Raw genomic sequence first — 21,558 nt, forward strand, 5'->3', positions numbered from 1 at the left:
AATACAAGCTTTCTTTCCTTAATATCGTAGGAATTAAACATATCGCCAAATCAGTCAATGCAAAAAATTTCCACCCAACGAGCTAAAAGATGCACAGCCTTAAACAGGCCCCTTAGCCGAATGGCATTTCTGAGACGCGAAACGCCACCAAAACACCGCAGAAATGTAGTCTAGTTGTGTATTCGCGCACATAGCAGACGAAACAGCTAAATACACACACACATAATACAGTATACAGATATACTCTAGTCCCAAACTAAGTAACAAAGACATAATTATATAACTCCTTATAGACAGATAAAGTCTAGGAAAAAAACGTACCTCAGTACCATACAGAAAAAGGTACGGTGCACGGTGGCCTAGATGGCATTACACCTTTGGGCCAAATTGTCAAAACTGAGGTTCAAAAGTTTTAAGCCTGTGTCAAGAGATGGCAGTCTATGCACTGTGATTACACATTTTACTTCGACAGTAACTCTCTATAATACTCGATCCTTTTCGTAAGTACCTACCTACTACCTACGTAGCGTCTCAGATAATTCTATTTTTCTCTGAGGTTGATTGACAGATAATTTCACAACAGTTTATTTGAATCCATTTAGTACTTATTTTATCATCACTAACGTGTATAAAATAAATAAATAAATATTATAGGTAGGACATTCTTACACAGATTGACCGGGTCCCACGGTAAGCTCAAGAAGGCTTGTGTTGTGGGTACTCAGACAACGATATATATAATAAATAAATATTTATATACATAGCCTTACCTTCTACATCTCTAATTAATTGTATAGAGTTAACTTTAGTTAGAACTTAGAATTAGTATATAATAGTATCAATTGTAATTTCAATTCAATTTTAAATATTTTCTAAATATGTACATGTGACGTGTAAAAGTGCCCCTGTGGCCTATTTGCTGAATTTTTTTTTTTTGTTGAGTAAGCATCCATGACTCAGGAACAAATATCTGTGCTCATCACACAAATAAATGCCCTTACCGGGATTCGAACCCGGGACCGCGGCGTAGCAGGCAGGCTATACTTATACACTCACGTCCATTTCCCAAACGAGGTAGGAAAAGCACATGGCACCGCTCAAGCTTCAGTGGCATTCTTAATGCCAATTAAGGAGTTGAAAGAAAACGGAATTGTCATATTGCAGTAACAGATTGCCAGCCCATCGCGCACACCGCAATGGAACTCATATCCCATAGTCGACTTTTACGACACCCACGGGAGGAAATGGTGGTGAAATTATTAACCCGTCACCACACGGGGGCAATTATTCTAAGATGGAAAATGTTACTTGTGCGAGTGTCAAAAGTGACGTTTATTCAAACGAGTTATATTTGACACTGATATCCGATCCATAGGTATCGTATCCAAATCGAATATTTGACGTATATAATATTGTCTTCGGTTACCGCGATAGTTACTCATGAAATAAAACTATGGAAACGGATTAAATCGCGTATAATGAATTTAAAATTCATTCCGACGTTTCGAACTCTGGATGAATTTTAAATTCATTATACGCGATTTAATCCGTTTCCATAGTTTGATTTCATTTGACGTATATTCAAAATCAAGTCGGGCATTTCAAACAGATTTTTAAAGGACTGGTAAAATTTATAGACTGAGGTAATAATATTAATTTAGTCACACGCGCGACATATTCTCTTAATGTCATGTCTTGAAACATTCAATGAAAATTGAAACATACATACATACATATAATCACACCTGTATCCCATACATTTGCACCCGAGTGCAACACAAAACTTTTCCCCTCACTATAGCGAGGAAACTACAACGCAAAAAATGCGTTTATCACTGCTTCCAGTAGTTCCACAGGTGGTAAATCATCTTTATTACTAGATTCACCTACTTTTATCAATTTTAAAGCAGTTAATTTGACTTTATTCAAGGTCAAATTACTTTACCCACTAGTGGATAAAATGCGTTTTTACCCGCTGGTATTAAAGGACAAAACACGTGTTTTCGAGCTAGTGAGGGGAAAAGATATTTAATTTCATCGCGAGGAATAAAAGAAAGCACAAAATCAAAGTGAATCAAGTTCTTAAACTAGCTTCAAAACTATTAATTTTCCTCACTTCTAATTGTGCAATGTTTTTACAAATAAACATAGGTATAATTTGCAATGGTGTGCCTACACGGTGCGTCACCAGCAAGCTTACTAAAATTGCACAAACTTCTGCAAAATCGTTGTAATCTTATCATTTTACTACATTTGCCCAATGTATGTCTGTCAGTTATCGGTCAAAGAACTCTTGGCAAATGCACGCGAAAATATCCCGCCGCCCTAGCCAAAATGACAAACGTTGACGCTAGACGCCTATCTAAACGCAGTCTTGCTCTGTCGCGCCAGTACGGAAGAGCGATATAGATAGCTAGCTACGATAACGATTTGTCTACGTACCCTGATATGTGAAATTTTATGCGTATTATTCCTTGACCTAGTGGGGCATTAAATATTTTGTTTATGTACGTAACTGTGAAGTCATTGGCTACGTCAAAATGTATTTGGTTGATACGTTATCTCCATTATTTTTGGCTGTTTTGTTTAAGCATTTTAGTGTAGGCGGTTACCTCTTTAATCGGACACTGGCAAAACTAGGAGGTTATGAGTTTAATAGCCACAACTTTGTAGTTTAAAAGTTCAAATTAGTTAATGATATGTTCCGATTCAGATGTTTTTTTTTATACTACGTCGGTGGCAAACAAGCATACGGCCCGCCTGATGTAAAGCGGTCACCGTAACCTATGGACGCCTGCAACTCAAACAGTGCCTACACACATGTACCTGTAGGTACATGTACCTATTTATTTATCAATAGCGATGAACAATTTTCATTACAAATAAAAACCTTTGCACACATAACGTGGTCGTCCAGGACTACATATTATACGGATTTGAAACGAGTAATTACACATTAAGTATTTTACAAATACAAAAACATACTTTTTATTTTTTTCTGGTTCAGTACATATACATTCAGAAATGTGGTCAACATTGATCAATAGTCTCCCAAAATTCACTCAGATTCACTTAATCCGACCAAAGCTGTTGGAGGTTTTTACCGTAATAAAGTTAAAGTGATCACAATTTCGTTAATTTTCAATTCCTGAATTATAAAAAGTGGCACTGAAAATTGAGCAGTTTCATGTGCTCTGACTACCCCTTCTGGAAATACAGGCGTGAGTTTATGTTTTTAGATATCGAACGAGTTTTCCTTAAGCTGGCTTAGGCTGGCTGTGGATTGTCTAAGTATCGACTTTATTTAGATATCAAATATGATAAAGTAGTCAGAATTATATTTATTTTTCTTTTATCTGTTTGTTACGCCAAAATATAGTAGGATCAAATCTTATCTACATAATGGGTAGATACCAAACAATTCCTAAATCATAACAAGTGTGAATCATGTTTGAAGTAAATATTATTATTTTTAACCGTTACGTTTTTTAGGGCTACTTACCAAAAAGGTACAAAAGGAACCTGTAAAGCACGATTCTGCTGTCTGTCTGTCTGACACATTTTTAGGGTTCCGTAGTCAACTAGGAACCCTTATAGTTTCGCCATGTCTGTCTGTCCGTCCGTCCGTCCGCGGATAATCTCAGTAACCGTAAGCACTAGAAAGCTGGAATTTGGTACCAATATGTATATCAATCACGCCGACAAAGTGCAAAAATAAAAAATGGAAAAAAATGTTTTATTAGGGTACCCCCCCTACATGTAAAGTGGGGGCTGATATTTTTTTTCATTCCAACCCCAACGTGTGATATATTGTTGGATAGGTATTTAAAAATGAAAACGGGTTTACTAAGATCGTTTTTTGATAATATTAATAGTTTCGGAAATAATCACTTCTAAAGGAAAAAAAAGTGCGTCCCCCCCCCTCTAACTTTTGAACCCTATGTTCAAAAAATATGAAAAAAATCACAATAGTAGAACTTTATAAAAACTTTCTAGGAAAATTGTTTTGAACTTGATAGGTTCAGTAGTTTTTGAGAAAAATACGGAAAACTACGGAACCCTACACTGAGCGTGGCCCGACACGCTCTTGGCCGGTTTTATTGTTAGTTTTCATCCAATTAGCGCGTAGTGATCCTGCCTGCTATGCCGCGGACCCGGGTTCGAATCCCGGTAAGGGCATTTATTTGTGTGATGAGCACAGATATTTGTTCCTGAGTCATGGATGTTTTCTATGTATATAAGTACGTAATTATCTATTTAAGTATGTATATCGTCGCTTAGCACCCATAGTACAAGCTTTGCTTAGTTTGGGGTTAAGTTGATCTGTGTAAGGTGTCCCCAACATTTATTTATTTATTATTATGAATTTATTTACTCATGTGGGGTCCATGAGTCAATGGTACCATGATGTAACGTGTCAACTCATAATATTAGAGATCAGTTATCCTCTTCCGTAGCCAAAACACGCTTGATCGTCGCGCAGGTCACAGGATTCCCGTTAAATTGAGTTCTCTAAATTAAAAAAAAATTACCTTGTGAATGTGTGAGTAACATAATTATAAATGTGATAACGTGATTCGTGTGACATTTACAAAAAAAACATATATTAGATTGCATTTAGTTGAAGAAAAAAAACAGTGTTGTTATAGAAAATAATATAATGACGGTTTATTTTCTGATGTGGATTCATAGGTATACATATCAGTGACGTTGAAAAATCTTTCCTCGTAATATGTAAGTAATATTACATTACGAGACATAGTGACATGAAGTGACGTAAGTCGATGTAAGTTATCGTAATAGTAAGGTGCAGCGGGGCAAATCTCGACTGGGGGGAAATTGTAACTAGTCCATTTTTTTCCATTATTACATTATGATGTTGAGTTCTACATGTATCCACTGAACACGTCTACCAGGATATGTAACGGGTGGACACTCTATTTAATAATGCAAACATTGTAAAACATGGAAAAATGGACTAGTTACATTTGCCCCCCCCCCCCCAGTCGAGATTGGCCCCGATGTATAATACCTTACCTACGTTTCTTGAACGTTTTGAAATTTTTGACTTTTTTTATTATTGGACTAATTTTAGGTACACTACCGTCAAAAAGTTTAAGACCAAACACAATGTTCAGTGTCATTGTTATAAACCCTTCTAAAAATCATCAAACTAAATTTGTAATCAATAGAAAACAAGGTAATCTTATTATATTGATCGGCAACGCATTTGTTCTGCAAGAAGACAACGATCCCAAACACTCAGCAAAGATCTGTAGAAGCTACACAGTCAATAAAGAACGCCAAGGTGTGTTAAAAAATATGATTTGGCCACCGCAATCCCCAGACCTTAACCCGATCGAACTTTTATGGGATGAACTCGACCGTAGAGTCTGAAGACAATGTCCGACATCTGCAACAGCTCTATGGGAGATACTGCAATACGAGTGGAAATCCATTAGCCAAGAAACGCTACACAAACTTATAGCAAGAATGCCAAGAATCTGCTCGGAAGTGAAAAAGCGTCGAGGAGGATTTTTCGATGAGAAAAACGTTTAGCTTTTATTTCTTATTATGATCCCTTTTTAAACATTGTTATACGCTTTGTTTTGTCGGTTGTAGGTACTGAAAAGTAATATTCTCATAGGAACTTCATGAAATGTTGATTATTTGCATATATCGTGTTTGGTCTTAAACTTTTTGACGGTAGTGTAAGTAGTGTGTTATAAATAAAATGGATTGTTCTTATGTGTTATGAGATATAATAATTGGTGAGAAATTTTGAAGTGATTTTGTGCATACCAGTTACAGTTAAGGTAAGATATTATTTTATTAATTTATTGGGAAGGTTATTCACTTAAATTATAATTATTAATTCAAGATCATTCATCATCATAAGAAGTTGTACTTTACACATTATTGAAGTAACATTCGTATGTAGCGGCATTGGATTAAAATGAAAACCTCTCTAGGTATTGTGGGTTCGAGTCCCATGTTGGCTAGAGTTAATCACTGTCGATTTTTTCATTGCGAATAATATCTACATTTATAATTTGCGAATTCTAATGTGGTACGTGGGCATTTTCAGAATTTAGGACCCTCCCAATAAGCGTAAGTTGTTAACAAAAATGAACTGTCAGTTTTGTGACGATAAATAAGCGTGAAATTTCAATAAAATATCATAAACTTTAAACGATGATCTACAATCAGAATATGAAAAAAAGTATATTTTTAGATAGATTTATTGCTTAATTCTCGTTACGAAACTGTGAGCGAGTCAATTTTTGTTAACGACGCTAATTGGGGGACCCAAATTCTGAAAACGCCCATGTTCTACAATGAAAAAGGAAAAATCTATATCTGTATTTACAATTTGCGATAAAATTCAAGACTAAACTAGGGAAAATTCTGTCCATAGGTATTGAAACAGAATCGTTGGTAACTGTTGACCTCGTCACCGCGCCTTTGACCTGCTTATCACCAATATCAATGCTATTCGTAATTGCAATTGCAATTCCTAAATTAAAATAACTAGTAAATAGGTAACTGAAGAGGTCTGTTTTTATTTATTTAGATATGAAAACAACGGCCGTACAAAAATATTTTTTCACCACACCAACTGGTAAAGGCTTACTTTGCTATTCGACAACAGATAGCAAAATTACATTTTACATTTTATGCAAAGTAATTTCATACAAATTTTAACTTGATGTCTTAAGCTGGCTGGTAGAATTTACCTATAAATGATGATTAAGAATCATAAATATCGAATAAATTGATGGATTTAATTTAGTTTAATGTTTTATAGTCAATATTTTGTTCGTGTTGGTGTGGTGAAAGGATTTGTGTTTCACTCGGTGGCAAAGTAGTTGTTTAACCTTCGTGCCTTGATACCCTCGCAACGCTCAAGATTCCACTTTTTGAACCACTTGCTACGCTCGCGGTTCAATATTGGAATCTTTCGCTTGCTCGGGTATCAATATTGGCACGTGCGGTTAAACAACTACTTTGCCTCCTTGTAAAACAAATAACTATTACAGTTTCTTCTTGTGATCTAGACCTATTAAAATACATAGTTTCCATTTTTAACCCCCGACGCAAAAACGACAGGGTGTTTTAAGTTTGACGTGTCTGTCTGTCTGTGGCATCGTAGCTCCCGAACGGATGAACCGATTTAGATTTAGTTGTTTTTGTGTGAAAGCTGATTTAGTCGGGAGTGTTCTTAGCCATGTTTCATGAAAATCGGTCCACTACACAGAACTTTATTTATATAGAAGAAACAAGTTCATCTATTTGTATAGGGGCCGAGCGTGTCAAATTTTGTACTGAAGAACGAGAAACAACTTGCCTGTAATTTTAAATATGTCTCAGGCTCTTGTGTGTTGTCCACTATGTCGCGGTCGGTGGGTTTTTAAAAAAAATTTTTTTTGGTTAGGTTATTAATGTTGTTACGTAACAAATAATTGCCCATACTTGAATTCGAAATTTCGAACCCAGGACCGCGGCTTAGCAGGCAGGGTCAAACACTGGTCTTGAAAAATTAAATTCACGTGAGACAATATAATATTTACTCCCCAGTGTGCAAAATTATAATTTATACACAAACCAAAACAACATCATTTCACCTGAGTCAACAGAGCGAGACGGGGTATATATGTTGTAATGAGTGGGAAAGGGACGGAAGATACCATGACCTCAGACAACGGCGGTCAGTGACATTATAGTGATAAGCTTATCAAATTTCGGCTGAATAATCTACTTTGCAAAGTTTTAATGCAGTCGGATAATAGTTATTTGTTATACAAGGGGGCAAAGTTGTATTTTAACGCCGAGTGTGGAATTGAAAAACGAGCAAGTGAAAGGATTCTATAGTTGAACCACGAGCGAAGCGAGTGGTTCGAGAATAGAATCCTGAACTTGCGAGTTTTTTAACACACGAGAAGTAGAATACATTTGCACCCGAGTGTAACACAAAACTTTTCCCCTCACTATAGCGAGGAAACTACAACGCAAAAAATGCGTTTATCACTGCTTCCAGTAGTTCCACAGGTGGTAAATCATCTTTATTACTAGATTCACCTACTTTTATCAATTTTAAAGCAGTTAATTTGACTTTATTCAAGGTCAAATTACTTTACCCACTAGTGGATAAAATGCGTTTTTACCCGCTGGTATTAAAGGACAAAGCACGTGTTTCCGAGCTAGTGAGGGGAAAAAGATATTTGCTAACACATTACTTATTTGTATTTAAAGTATTTAAACTTTAAGAGCTGATACGGACTGCAAACCGACTGCAATTTTTCTCCCAACTGCAATTCTCCTGCAAAAAAGTTACAGTCGGGTATGTATCTATTCGATGTTCATACATAAATATTAACAAATAGGTAAGTCACATATTATCGTTACTTTTACGAGTAAGTATTAATTTGCGCCAAAAGTATTGGAAAACTTAGTTTTTTACAGAATTAATAAAAAATAAATAATAAATATTGGGGACTCCTTACACAGACCCCCAAACTAAACAAAGCTTGTACTATGGGTGCTAAGTGACGATATACATACTTAAATAGATAAAACATACTTAATACACATAGAAAACATCCATGACTCAGGAACGCCACTTCTATTTCTTTGCTATATTAACGACTTACCTGAGGTTACAGAACATGAATGTATACTATTTGCCGATGATACAACAATTGTGGTCAAAGGTACTGACATAAATAATTTTGAATCGAATATTAATACAGTATTGCAAGATGTAATCACCTGGCTGACCTACAATAATTTAAAGATAAATTTAAATAAAACTAAATTTAGGTATGCAGTTTAGATCTTACAAAGCTAAATCACATAGTGTGAAAGTAAGCTATTGTGGTGTTAACGTAGAGGAAGTAAATTATACCACATTTTTGGGCCTAACGCTAGACACATACTGCTGTTGGAAAAATCATATTGCGAATATATGCCAAAAAATTAATAAGTTTCGTTTTGCTCTGTGGAAACTGAAACAAACAGTGTCCTTGGACACAGCCTTAATGACCTACCATGGCTATGTCGCGTCCGTCTTACGTTACGGTATCATCATGTGGGGTAATTCAGTAAATGCCGATCAAGTGTTCATTGCACAAAAAAAATGTATTAGGGCCATCTGTGGAGTAGGATACATAGAAACCTGTAAGCCTTTATTTCCTAAACTTGGACTCCTAACTCTGACCTCCCTTTACATATATGAAATGTCACTGTTTGTCAAGCAGAACCCAGACTTGTTTCCTGCTATAAAAAATGTTGTCAATAGACCTGTACGGCAATTCCAAATGACAGTGCCATCGCATAATCTACTAGTCAGAAGGAAAAGTGCCTACATTATGGGTATTAGAATATATAATAAAATTCCAGAATATTTAAAGACCCTTACTTATACGGATTTCAAAAACAAACTGTATAAGTTATTGTGTGATTGTTGCTTTTATTCCCTAGACGATTTCTTTAGTTTTAAGTTTTAATATTAGATTTGGTATCAACTGTTATTTGGCATAAATGACAGCAGTCAATGTCAAACCTGTGTTTGTGCACGAAAAGGTAGCTCTGTTTCTTGCATGAATACAATCAAATTTCACATGCCGAATGGCAGAATATAGTATATAAGTGCATGCCCTGTATCTGTATCTTATATGTATGTTCTTGTGAATAAATCATTCATTCATTCATTCAACAAATATCTGTGCTCATCGCACAAATAAATGCCCTTACCGGGATTCGAACCCAGGACCGCGGTTTATAGCAGGCAGGGTCACTAGACTGAGTCAGACCGGTCGTCAAAATTTACGCCAAAATCTTTATTTTTGATCAATTATAACGTGAAAGTATCGATTTTTGAGTGATTTCCATATAAAAAAATTACAATTTTACACATTTACAACTTAAAAAAAATACATATCTTACAGTTTTTTCAGCCGCAAAAATAATTTTGACATTGCTCATAATTATTAGTACTGAATAACTCATTATTATATGACCTGGTTCCATTCCAGGTTACCTACCTCCTAACCTAAATATAAACTTATTATGAACAGAATAAGGTTTATCAGTGAAGGACATTGCCGAAATAAGACCTTGATCTGCCTTAACGTGAATGAACGAGATAAGATAAAAATACGATGAACTTTATTTCGTTGTTTATTCATATTAAACATAATAATATTAGATTACAATACAGCGAGGAAATATCGCCAGTATCCTTGATACAATCCCTCAAGGGCCTATTTTAGATTTCAGATAGCTATTAAATTGTATGCTTAGTCTTAGTATATAAATTTATATATAAATCCTATATATAAATTTATGTAGAGTATAAATTTAAATAGATATCATACACGAAAGAAAAAAAAACCGGCCAAGAGCGTGTCGGGCCACGCTCAGTGTAGGGTTCCGTAGTTTTTCATATTTTTCTCAAAAACTACTGAACCTATCAAGTTCAAAACAATTTTCCTAGAAAGTCTTTATAAAGTTCTACTTTTGTGATTTTTTTCATATTTTTTAAAGATATGGTTCAAAAGTTAGAGGGGGGGGACGCACTTTTTGTTCCTTTAGGAGCGATTATTTCCGAAAATATTAATATTATCAAAAAACGATCTTAGTAAACCCTTATTCATTTTTAAATACCTATCCAACAATATATAACACGTTGGGGTTGGAATGAAAAAAAAATATCAGCCCCCACTTTACATGTAGGGGGGGTACCCTAACAAAACATTGTTTTCCATTTTTTATTTTTGCACTTTGTTGGCGTGATTGATATACATATTGGTACCAAATTTCAGCTTTCTAGTGCTTACGGTTACTGAGATTATCCGCGGACGGACGGACGGACGGACGAACGGACAGACAGACATGGCGAAACTATAAGGGTTCCTAGTTGACTACGGAACCCTAAAAACGACAGGGCCCACTGGTGGCGGGTTCGTTTCCCGGCTCGGCCACCAGTGGGCCCTGTCGTTTTTTCTTTCGTGTATGATATCTATTTAAATTTATAATTTATATATAGTAGTGTGACTACTTGAAAAAAGAACAAATCGAAAATATTCAATAAAATAATTTGATTTGTTCCCTAGTTGTTATGTAGAGTAATTAAATAAATGATCCGTTTCATATTAGGTATTAGTATTTCATGTGTCTGGTGACGGGTTAAGAATTTCGCCACCCGTTATTCTTCCCGTGGGTATCGTAGACGTCGACTGTAGGATATGGGTTCAAATGTGTTACGAGCAAGCAATTCGTCACTGGAATTTTACATAACATTCATATCAGCCATATCACAATTTCGATTTCTTTGAACCTTTCGTGTCACTAAACTTGAACAGTTTCATGTGCTCTGCTGACCCCTTTTGGAAATAAAGGCGAGAATTTGTCTATCTATATTTAATTTATTTATTTAATTTAATAGAACACATATACATGACATTACAGTGTATATGTTATGTCCATGTGCTTCTGTATATAAATACAAGGTGTTATACTGGACTGGACATAGTGAATAGGTACAGTCAACCAATTGGAACCCTAGGCCACTCCACAACCATGTCAAAATGACAAGCAGTAAGAGATTTCTCACAATCTGATTTATAACGTCACTATGACATAGTTCTACAGTGGCCTAGGGTTCCAATTGGTTGACTGTACTCAGCAACTTTTTCTATTATGGGACCAACTCAGAATCGGCGAAAAATTGGCTGTCCCATACATTTCGACTGTATATTCGGGACATTTACTTTTTTTTTTAAATTATAAATGGGCTTACTCTTGGCCACAGACTAGCTAAAGGCAAAAACGTGGCCTACGATGGAGTGAGCTCGCCCAGAAGATGCCTGTTCACAACACCTTAGTGCGTTTTCCCATTATCCGATCCGATATCGGATGAGAAAACGGCCTAAGAGTCGGAGAAATAAAAAATTGTGGGTACAGTCTACAAGTGCGGAAAATAGACAGTTTTTGTATGTGTGTATGACAGTTTTCATTACCGCTCTGCTCACTAGTGCGGACAAAAAGTTCCATCTGTAGGTACTGAAAAATACCTCTACAATGACTTCTTCTTTCTCTCAATGGTACATTACGATACAAGTGCATAAAAAAGGAAGTTCGAAACGAGTGGCGATAAATTAAAATTAAATCGACACGAGTGTCGTACCTTTTCGCAAGGCCCTCCGAAGTTTTGACCTATATAATGGACCACTTCTCGCACTAGTACGTAAAAAAAATACCATCTGTACTGAAATAGTACATTACGATACAAGTGCGTAAAAAAGGAAGTTCGAAACGAGTGGCGATAAATTAAAACACGACCGAAGGGAGTGTTTTAAATCGACACGAGTTACGAATTTCCTTTTCGCACATTATCGTACGACGTTTTTCAGTACAGATGAGCCTCCGAAGTTTCGACCTCGCATATAATGAACCACTTCTCGCACTAGTGCGTAAAAAAAACGCCATCTGTACTGAAAAATAAGTTTAATAGGTTTTGCCAGGAATTTTCCTCTACAGTCATATTTTTTATTAACCAACTCTCATTGTAGTTATGACAATTGATTCGTTATCTTGATGAAATAAAATTTTAAAATTAAGTAAGTAGTTCATTTCAAGATTAAAAATGCTTTTATATTTTCATTTTACTGGAAAATATTAAGGTTATAAAATGTTATTATAGTATGAATAGTATCGTCCTAGTCTACTTATTTAATAAAGTATTTAATAAACGATTTTTTATGCATGCTATTTTTAACCATAGATAGATAAATGATTCCCTAATACCAACTACAACTATTAAGTCGTCTGGTATCTAACTAAATTGACAATGCAACGATTTTTGATACCCCATATTGCACAAAGGTTACAAATTTCAAACTTTTATCAAAATTATGACGTTTACTTGTCATGCAAAGTCAGTCTTATCGAAATCGCATTTAGCTTGGTCTGAATCTAGTATGTCAAGCCGTCACTATTAAAAGGGCGGCAAATTAAAAAAAATACACCTGATTGTTTATACGTCCTTAAAAAAATCCTGATTGTTTATGGTTCCATAGGAATTTTGAATTTCGCGCCTTTGTCGGGACAAAGCTGTTTGACAGTCATCCCCAATCCCCGACTTAAATTTTGAATGCCGAACACCCGCATTCGAAATTCAGACTTCGTTTTCATTGAGCGAAAGTCCGCCGTTTTTCGGGCGCGCTCGGCGGGTTGACGACCCCATTCGGGCGTCGACTTGCGGAAGGTCAGTTACGCGTGTGTGCACTTTTACTTTTTAGGTTATTGTCTTTTTCGAATTGTGCGTTGACAATTCGGATTTTGAGGTTGAATTCATTAGTGCAGTTCTTTTGTTTTGCTTGGTGCGAGTACATAGGTTAGGTATAGGTAGAAAATATAGGTAGGTACAACATAACCTATGTTCGCTTTTAATTTTATTGAGTTCATGTAAGTATTATTACTATTTGAATGACGTCAGCGTAGATTTTATCTATCAGGCAATTCTGCTAATAGTTTGTAATATTTTTTATATTTGTATGTCCTTTAAGACAAATCCCATAGAATACAATCTGGCACCATTTATAAAATAATGTTTGTTAAGTCCACTTTGTCAGTCGAAAAAATTCAAATTTTAAATCGGAACGAAAATGGCTAACCAAACTATAGTCGAGTATATCTTTTTGAATTCGAAACGGATTTTGAAAATGGAACTGATAACGTATCCAACGGTTACCGTGGCAATCCATTTCCGATTTGCAATGCGCATTTCGTTTGAATTTATTTGAATTAAGAATGGTATAGATTCTAAACGACATTCCTTAACGGTATTTGTTTTCCGCGTGTAGCATTTTATTGTAATGACAATGCGATATCTGTGTTAATAATAAATTCAATGAATAAGGCTTATTTAGCCCCCGACGCAAAAATGACGGGGTGTTATAAGTTTAACGTGTCTGTCTGTCTGTCTGTGTGTCCTACAACCTGTGTGTCTGTCTGTGTGTCCACTATGTCGGGGGTTTTTTCAAAATTTTAATTTTGTGGTTAGGTTATTTTTGGGTTTTAAATCGAATTTGACATGTCGGAGGTAATAAAATCTAAAGAGAGATGCTTTTAGAGTTACAGTAGGACAACAAAATATGCTTATTTTCATTAGATTTTTAAAAAATGTAAGAAGGATAGTATTTATTAGTAGTGTATGGTATTTAACTGCAAGTGTTTTAGGATCTGCAGTGATAAAATTTATGAATTCATATTTCTTTTGGAATTATTAGGACCTGTCATCATCCTGTCATTAAGTTTTGTTCTCGTAATCGAAGATACTTGTTCGTACAGTCAACAACACATCTGTGTATACAGACAAAGTGCCAAAAATATGTATACACACCTTTATGTACAGGTAATAAAGTTCTGTATACATATTTTGGTTGGCACTTTGTCTGTATACACAGCTGTGTTGTTGACTGTACTAGGACAAGATAGGACGTACTTATTCAGTTCGTTGTACTACATACAACTTTATAACAAAACATAACTTTATTTTCTAAACGATGAAGATGTCAAAAATTTGCTCTGGAATCAATATGGATCGGATACGTTAGCGTTAAAACTTAAAAGTGACTATTCAACACACTCTTTTTAGACACTAAAATACTCGATATCGAGTTAGTTTTTCACGTATATTCATGTTCGTATTAGGCCGCAAGTTAGTATGAAAATTAATGGCAAAAAAAGATTTGAAATCGTTATCGTTTTTAAGTCTTATTTTCCTCGAACTTGGGTTATTTTGAATCGCGTTTCGTTCAACTTTGCTAACAATCTACATGATAAAGTGTGATTATACTTACACCTATAGGATACTATGAGTAACTTGTTGGTAGAAATTAACTAAGATACTATACATAACATTGACAATGTTAAAAATTAAAAACTTTTTAGATGTCAAAATTTCTGATAAATTACGTGCCATTAATCGAACGAATGATGACATTATTTCACTTTGTTCTGTTCAAACTTAGACTATACTTATAGGTACTTTATCCAGCTATTATTGTAGTCAATAATTAACAGCAAAATTTCCACTCTGAACTAGTAATCGCTAAAATATCGACCGGAACGCTGAATCGGTGACCCGATGATCTAACCCAACAATGAGGATTGTCTAAAACCCATTGTCTCCCTTACCTAAGCGTTTTTCATATAAACAAACATTATTATTAAACATATTAAACAATATAAATGTAGTATTGAGTTGCTGTTGACGCATCCGCCGGTTTAAGGCAATGTGAATGTCATCTAGCCGCGTGCACTCAGTGCAGTGGCGACCATCAGAGAGCGCACCCGTCACTCCAAAAACCCAAATTAGAAATAGAAAAACTTATTTACGATTTCCACGCGACGTGCGAGCGAGACCACCATACTTCACTCGTGATGCAAAACCATGTAAATTGTAAGTGTTTACGCGCGCGGCCTATATCCAGCTGTCAAATTGTACCATGAGACGGACGTGTAGGACCGTTGGAACACTTGGAACGGACCAGTGTTTTTTAACCTAACCTACGACAATTCATTCCCGCGCGGGCGCCGCGGCGATACGAACACGAACGGAGACGAATTCGAAATGTTCGAAATTCGAAAAGTGGAACCAAACTGCTCAATATTGTGATTTATACTAGTGCCTTACGGACCCACGTGATGTCATAGTGCAAAATAGGTTTAAAGTGAACTCTCTTTATGGACACTGGTGCTGATCGACCCAGGTAAGTGTTAGACACTTTTATAAAAATCCCAAAGTCTACAACGCCAATCTTAATCTATGAACTTGATTGCACACCGATGTGAAGACAGCTGCACGTGGTTGCATTCCCGTATTGCGCGTGCAATATCACTCATGTGGGTAACTAACTTCACTACAATCGACATTTACAGGACTTTGAGCTTTATTCACGTCCGAAGACCTGCAGTAACCATCAACCAAAGTCTTCCTTCCCTGTCATACTTATACAAAGTTTTACATGAGTAAAAGAGAGGGTAAAAGCTTGTATTAAGGTCGAAAATAGTGCGTGTTTTTATATATGTGTTAATGAACTTCAGTTTATTTAGTATGAACGTAATTTTGAAGGCACATTCGCGGTTTTGTAAGCGCTCTTGCCACTTGGTCCAATGGCCTTCGTGATAGTGCTGTGAGAAATAACCTAGAACCTAGACTAGGTACTAGATATAAGTACTATAACATGTTGATTGTGCTATCGGTAAATGTCGTAGTAATTTAAGTCCACGATTGATAGGTATAATGTTCAAATTTATTTGGTATTTTGGTTGAAATATACTGATAATATGTAGGCATTTATACTGAGCAAGTGCATATTATTATAAATTCTGAAACATTTAGTAAATAAGTACCTATATGCTATTTAATTTTCGTTAGGATAGGCAAGGCTGCGTACTTAGTACCTACACATACTTAAGTCCAAAAAAACTGTTTACTTATTTAGGTATAAGTACTTATACCAAAAGTGCTGTGCTCCAAAATTATCTAAGACTGTCATTTCAGATTTAGATAATTAGGTAATTTTTCGTTATATAAATGAAATAATATCTATAAATGCAGACAAAACGAAATATAATGTTATTTTATTATACTTATGGATACTTAATCACTTTTAGAATGATATTTTTGAAAATACATAAATATGCAATGTACGTAGGAATGGGTGAACGTTATATACTATGTAGATATGAATAGCAGAACAAAAGCAGTATGTACTAAGTGAAAACAATGAGAAAAGTATTTCTTCGAATGAATTCTGACGAATTAATTATACCACACACAGTAATAAAGGCCTACATACATAATCTGTGTATAAGTGCGTTTTCACATTATCCGATCCGATATCGGATGTCGGACCGATATCCCATACATTACAGGCGCCATCTTGGATTTTTTCTATCGCAATCGACATATAAAAACAAATTTACGGCTGACAGAATGCTACGAAATGATAATACTATTTTGTATAGGTGATTCATATGTATGTTGTTTCTTGTAAGATAGTCATTTTGGGTAGACGTTAGACAAGGCCTCGGCCTCCTAACAATCACAAGAGTCAGTAAATAGAATGATTAATGAACAATACTTACATCGAACGAATAAATTAAGCTCAAAAGGTTTACGTTGCGAGTACCTAGACAACGAAAATAATATACAAATATACTCAGAAAGCAACACAGCACAATTTATCACACAAATAAATGGCTTTATCGGCATTAAACCCGGAACCTTCGACTTCGCAGGCTGGTCACTATACCCACTAGGCCGTCACACACAAAATATAGGAAGCTCAACAAGGATTGTGTTGTGGGCACTCAGACAACAATATACATAATACACAAACTCTTATATACCTACATTGAAAATTGAGCAAATATCTGTGCTCACAACACTAATAAATGCCCTTACTGGGATTCGAACTCAGAACCACGGCGTAGCAGGCAGGTTCAATACGCCAGACCGGTCGTCGAACGATAAAAATCTGACCCATTGACTACAGGTACGTTGACGTTAATGAACAATATGATTAATTGTTATCTTATCAATTAAAATAAACCATTTTTGCGTACAAATCATTCTTGAAAACTGTTGTCACGTGATTATGTGAAGAAAAGACGCTTGCCATAAGAATTTTCGTACATTGAACCATCTGTTGTCATCTCTATTACACGTGTGAAAAGCATATTGCTTTCTCGCTCATGCTGGCTGTCAATGTCAACGTGCATCTGACACTATATCTGTGTCACGTTTTAACAACTTAAACTCTACTATACACAATACTCTATCCAAAGTCGACAACTGGCTCCATCTTCACAACCTTGAATTGAATCTAGATAAAACAAAAATTATGCAATACAAGCCACACCAAAAAAGTAATTTACATATTGAGTTTACTTACAATGACCAGGTATTAGAATGTATAGAGTCATCAAACCTTCTTGGACTTGAAATTGATACAAATATGAACTGGAAATTACATATACAAAAAATAGCTTCAAAACTATCAAGCTTTACTTATGCCTTAATGGAAATAAAAAAACATACTGATCTCAAAACAGCTTTATGCGCCTACCACGCATTTGCCCACTCTAGACTGCGGTACGGTATTATTATATGGGGCAACAGTACAAATGTCGACGATCTATTTTTGTTGCAAAAAAAATGTATACGGATATTAGTAAATATAGACCAAATGGATAGCTGCAGACCACATTTCCCTAAGCTCAACATCATGACACTAACATCCTTGTACATATTTGAACTATGTAAATTTTTAAGAAAGTATAACCAGTTTTTCCCAGCAGCAAAAAATCCTTCAAATATTAACTTACGTCCTAGAGATAAAATTCCATTACCGCCATCTAAGTTAAAAATGCATGCCTCTAGTCCACACTTAATGTGTATAAAGGTGTACAACAAACTCCCAAAGTCTATAAGAGACGAAGAGGCCAATACACTATTTAATAAAAAAATTAAAAAATATTTAATAGATAACTGTTTTTATACCCTGAAAGAATTCTTTGATAGTTGATGTAGTAATAATAGTGTATTTAAGTGCTTAGTATAGTTGTGTTACTGTATAGTTGTGTTACTGTAATTTTAATAATATTTGTTACGGTTTTAAAATTTTATATATATATGAAGGTCTTGTATATTAGTCATATAAATTTATTAACATCTTAAGTCATAGCATAAGTTAGATATAAGTTAACATTGCAGTGCCCTACAGGGTTTCGTAGCAGACCAAATATAATGTACCACCTGTATAACCTACGAAAGCAATAAACATACTGATTACTGATTACAAGTCTGTTTGTTTTTTAGAATTGATCAATCAAAATGGACCAAGCTACGTGTAAATTGTATGACATAATATTTCGAACAAAATTTATTTGATTGATTTAAAAATCGACATGACACTGGCAAATCATTAGGAAGCCAATAAAAAGAAAAAAAAAGTCTGTTAGTTCGGAAGTGACGCATAATACGACAAATGATAAAAACGCGACCATATGATTCTGCTGCGAACCATAAACCTTACTCTCGCTTATAACTATCAGTACATTTATTACCTACATAGAAATACTTATAAAGCTATACTTATAATACTTACAAGCGCTGGTAGCCTAGCGGTAAGTACGTGCGACTTTCGTTCCGGAGGTCGCGGGTTCGAATCGAACCCCGGCTCGCACCAATGAGTTTTTCGGAATTTATGTGCGAAATGTCATTTGATATTTGCCAGTCGCTTTTCGGTGAGCCCAAGAACCAAAAACAGAAGTTGTTAGGGGTAGGAGAGTTCTCCTATGTTCGTCAGAGTACAGCTAGTTTCAGGCTACACATACTAGATTACAGGGCATTGATAGTTTATGTAGTCTAAACTTCTAAGCCTTTCCCAGATAACACTCCCTTAGTTGCCCAAAAACCAAAAGTGCGCATGGTACGAAAATTGCCTTTTATTTAGATTCTCCATCTGTAGCAACGCGCAGATAAGTGCGTTTTCACATTATCCGATCCGATATCGGATGTCGGACCGATATCCCATACATCACAGGTGCCATATTGGGTTTTTTCCATTGAAATCCTTCCCGCATCCGAGATCAGATAATGTAAAACGCACTGGCACCGCGAGATGCAAGCGTTCATAGACTTGGTGACTTGGTGACATGTATGTGTGTCGTGTAGATTTGAATATCCGTCGAAAAAGGCCGAAAAACAAAGTGCAATGAGGGGGGAGTTACCCTGTGTCCGTCAGAGTGCATGACAACACGACACCGCGGCTAGTTAGTATCGATTGCGGCCGAATAGCGGCTTCAAATATTAAAAACCCGTTTGGACATTTTTGTCCTGGGTCGATATTTTGAGCGCTAGCATGGCTGTACTGGAAATGTTTTTTTTTTAATACTATGTCGGTGGCAAACAATCACGGTCCGTCTGATGGAAAGCGGTCACCGTAACCTATGGACGCCTGCAACTCAAGGAGTGTCACATGCGCGTTGCCAACCCATTAGAAACTTGTACAGTCCCTTTTGCTGTGTTAGGTACTTACACAGCAAAAAGGAGTGTACAAGTTCCAAGGAGGGTTCGGGTTCCGACGACTCAAAGGACAATATAATGTGGGGCGTAAGTTAAATTGCGACTCGAATTTGCGATATTCTTACACAACTTACAATGTTTTTCATCATAATTGACTTCAAAATCTTCAAATATTAAAAACCTTTGGACATTTTCGTCTTGGGTCGATATTTTGAGCGCTGGCATGGCCGCACTGTAAATGTGGGCCGTAAGTTAAAATTGCGACCAGGGGCGGCTCACTCCGCGATCCTATCGCCGCGCTACAAGTACATGCCGGCGGCCGCGAGTTCGCGGCCCATTCAGTGGCGACGACCTTCGCGCGGCGCAATAGAATTCAATATCGGCTGCATGCGTGCGGTTCCTTTGTTAATATAGGTAAGAATTTAGAATGGCGGCATTTTGTGAATATCAAAGGAGTGAGCCTTCTGTACTTGTACTATTATATATTCTGTGTTGCGACTCGAATTTCCGATATCCACACAATGTTGCGAATGCGGATGGATGTGTGGATGTTTTTCATCACACTCATCATCATTTGATCCCGGTCCTGGGCCAATCTCATCCAGAGGTGCCCCGTAGTTTTTCGAATGTCGTCTACCCTCCGAGCCAACGGCGCTTCTTACATTTGAAAGCGGCCACCTTTCGGTCAACGTTTTGTTCCACCTGCCATCACTTTGCCTGGCAACATGACCCGCCCAATTCCATTTGAGTTTGGGAATGACATCACCCACGAAACGTTACGTTACTATGGTTCTAGAAATTTCCACCTTAAGGAAAAAGCTTTTTCTAAAAATCCCGCTACATACTTACTGAACAAGTGTGATGAAAACGTTTTTGTCATTGTTGCTTCAAAATTGCTAAATATTAAAAAATCGTTTGGATATTTTTATTCTGTGTCGATTTTGGTTTTCTTTTCTATAATTGTGGTTCTGATATCTACAAATTTAATATGAAATAATAGTTGGACATTCTTATGATCGAAACTTTGAGTCCTAGCATGGGCGCTCAAACTTTTTTTTTTTTAATTAATTGTGGTTTTCAAATCTTCAAATATTTATTATTCATTTATATGCAAGAACGGCTTACCCATTACACTGGTGCATAATTATTATATACTAGCTTTTTCCCGCGGCTTACCTCGCGTTAGAAAGAGACAAAAAGTAGCCTATGTCACTCTCCATCCCTACAAGTATCTCCACTTAAAAAATCACGACTATTCGTCGCTCCGTTTTGCCATGAAAGACGGATAAATAAACAGACACACACTTTCCCATTTATAATATTAGTATGGATTAAATAACCATTAAGAGATTCTTGGCCTGCGTCTGCGCAGCGTCGATATGCTACCGGTCGCAAGTTTGAGTCCTGTTGCAGTGCAGGCACACCTCGGACACTGGCGATCAAATATATGAAAGAGG

General features: G+C 36.1%; 1 protein-coding gene across 4 annotated transcripts in view; it reads left to right on the plus strand.

Moving 5' to 3' along the window:
• The first annotated feature begins 15,549 nt into the window (after positions 1-15,549).
• Positions 15,550-21,558, plus strand: part of LOC125238454 (mushroom body large-type Kenyon cell-specific protein 1) — a 327,977-nt gene continuing 321,968 nt past the window's right edge. For all 4 annotated transcript variants that reach the window (XM_048145807.1, XM_048145808.1, XM_048145811.1 and 1 more), the window contains exon 1: positions 15,550-15,776. The gene's annotated coding sequence lies outside the window, so the exon portion shown is untranslated. The remainder of the gene's footprint in view (positions 15,777-21,558) is intronic.

This window comes from Leguminivora glycinivorella, chromosome 23 (assembly GCF_023078275.1).
Source record: "Leguminivora glycinivorella isolate SPB_JAAS2020 chromosome 23, LegGlyc_1.1, whole genome shotgun sequence".
Classification (NCBI taxonomy): Eukaryota; Metazoa; Arthropoda; class Insecta; order Lepidoptera; family Tortricidae; genus Leguminivora; species Leguminivora glycinivorella.